Below are 2,965 nucleotides of genomic sequence, written 5' to 3' on the forward strand. Positions count from 1 at the left end.
GGAGGATTAGGGTAACTACACAGGGATAATCATAGGAACGTGGTAAAGGAAAGAAGACCCTTACCCTGAAGTCTGCTGAAGCCTCCTTCCAGCTGAAAAGAATCCCAGAATAACCATTTTCTGTGAAGACTGCCTATACAGAAATAACACTCCTGTGTAATGGTTAGTTCTAAATATTAAATTATTATGTTAGAATCACCCGGGAAGAGTCTCAATGAGAGATTATCTAGATCTGCTTGACTAGAGGACATGTCTATGGGGGAATGTCTTGACGGTGAGTCGGAATAGAAAGACTCAGAGAAGAGGAAGATGGGAGCCTCCTTAGATGTTTGTGGAGCCGGATCTACACCAGCCGTTGGGCCGCAGGCTCTCACTCTAGACAGGGAAAACTGAGATATCTCCACAGGGACCACGGTCATGGCTGTGCAGTTTGATGGGGGCATGGTACTAGGAGCAGAGTCCAGAACAACCACTGTGTCCTACCTTGCCAATAGAGCGACCCCTATCCATGATCACATCTTTTGCTGGCGCTCAGGCTCAGCAGCTGATACCCAAGCAGTAGCCGATGCTGTCACTTACCAGCTTGGTTTCCACGGTCTTGAACTGAAGGAGCCTCAGTCTCATTCACACAGCCACCAGTCTCGTTAAGGAGATGTGTTAATGGTATAGAGAAGATCTGATGGCAGGACTCATCACTGCAGGCTGGGACCCTCGAGAAGGAGGGCAGGTGTACTCTGTCCCCATGGGGGCTATGATGGTAAGACAGTCCTTTGCCATCAGAGGCTCCGGGAGCTCATATATCTATGACTATGGTGATGCTACCTGTCAGGAAGGCATGACCAAGGATGAATGTCTGCAGTTCCCTGCCAGTGCTCTTCCTTTGTCTATGGAACGGGATGGCTCCAGTGGAGGAGGGATCTGCTTGGCAGCCATTCAAGAGTCAGCAGGTGCTTTTGGGAGACCAGATCCCAGAGTTCACCACTGCCACTTTGCCACCTTCCTGAAGCCTAGTGTTCTAGGATGTGGTAAAGGATATCCATACTGATGTAAAAGCTAATAAACAGTTTGTTAAAGAGAAGAAGAAAAAGAATAGAAAGACCCAGCTGCCAGAGGGACACCATCCTCTAGGCGGGTGGTCCAGGGCTATGTAAGTATAGAGAAAGGACTAAGCAAGAGTAGGGATGCATGCTTGATTCTCTCTGCTCTTGACTGTGGATATGACTAGCTGCTTCAATTCCTCCCTTGACTTTCCCTGCGATTATGCACAAGAACCTGAAGCTGTAAAGCTAAACACACCCTTTCTACTTGGAGGCTTTCAAAGTAGCAGGAGGCATCAGTCACTCATTTGAGGTGGGAGGGGGGGAGAAGAGTCCTATTCACAGCAACAGCATGACATAACTGCAAGGAGGCAGTAGTGGCACAGGTACCTTAGTGATAACAACTGTCTAATTGGACTTAAGGCTCACTCAACAAGGGAAATCACACCTGGTAGTGGATACCTAGCCAGCTCCCAAGAGTTAGGAAAGTAGTGGATCTCAGAAAAGAACCTACAACTACTATTTTATTAAACCAACATAGTCCACATATTTGTTCTTTTAACGGTGGACAAGTGTAGCCTTCACTTCTCATCAAGGGAACTTTCTCTTCAGACAGAAACCACCACAAAAACATGCAGTCTGTCAAAATGCAGAATTGTAGCTTCCAGTCCCCATGGGAACACCCACAAAACAAATCCTTCGTGGTACACTCAAGGAATATCAGGGAAGAGGAGATAGAAAGAGTTGTAAGCCAGAAGATGAGGGAGTTTGCTGTAAGATTGTGTCTCCTAGTAATGGGAAAAAAACGCTATACCCAGAAAGTCCCATCAACATGGCTGCTAAACATGAGTTGAACAAGGACAACATGCTAATGTGACTGGGGGGGGGGACCCACAACCTTACACACGAATACACACAAATGCACATGTACACACACATGCAAATACACTTGCACACACAAATGCACATATACAGATGCACTCATGCACAAAAACACATGCACACACATACACACACACACAAATGCACATGAACACACACACAAATGCACATGCAAATATACTTGCACACACACAAATGCACACACACAAATGCACACACACAGATGCACTCACACACAAAAACACACATGCACACACACACCACAACAAAACAACAGCAAAACTCCAAGCAACTAAGGGATACTGAAAACTGAAGAAGTGTTTCCTAGGGAAAAGCACAGAAACTGGTTATTCAGTACCAAATGGTCACCTCTGAAAACTTACAAATATGTGACATTATACAGACTGGTCAGGCTATATGTATTCAGGAATATATATATATATATATATATATATATATATATATATATATATATGTATGTATGTTTTTATGTATTATGCATGTAGCAACAATTAATAAAAAGAGGGCATGAAAGAGAATAAGTTGGAGTACATGGGGAGTTGAGGGGAAGAAAAGAGGAGGTAATTATATTGAAGTCTCAAACAGTACAAAGAGTGATATTTTAAGTCTGGTAAAATTCTGGTAAATCTATCTGAGCCTGGGCTTATTTTCAGTTGGGTAGTTTTATTTATTTATGTTTTGTTTCTTTCTAAAATTTTTAATTAGTAATGAGAACAAGAATCACGAACGGGACTGGCCTCTGTTGTCCCTCTTTCATTAGCATTAGCATTTGCTTTTGTCTATAATAAATGGTAAAGTTACATGTATAACAAGATTATTCCTGAAGTTATGGGTTATCAAGAAATATTTATTTTATTTTTATTATTGTTATTCTTTATTCTTTTTTCAGAGTCCAGTGGCCATCCCCCACCCCATCCACCCTCCAACCATTCCCCAACCCATTCCCACTCTCCTGTCCCCAAGAGGACGTCCCTATCCCCAACCCCCATCCCACCAGACTTCCCCACTCTCCGAGACCTCAAGCC

At 43.5% G+C, this 2,965-nt stretch overlaps 1 pseudogene across 1 annotated transcript; it reads left to right on the plus strand.

Annotated features, from left to right (window-relative positions):
• The first annotated feature begins 309 nt into the window (after positions 1-309).
• Positions 310-1,004, plus strand: LOC308421024 (proteasome subunit beta type-6-like; annotated as a pseudogene). Its single transcript has one exon. The product of its transcript is annotated as a proteasome subunit beta type-6-like (transcript).
• Positions 1,005-2,965: the final 1,961 nt, after the last annotated feature.

This window comes from Micromys minutus, assembly GCF_963924665.1.
Source record: "Micromys minutus genome assembly, chromosome: 5".
Taxonomy (NCBI): Eukaryota; Metazoa; Chordata; class Mammalia; order Rodentia; family Muridae; genus Micromys; species Micromys minutus.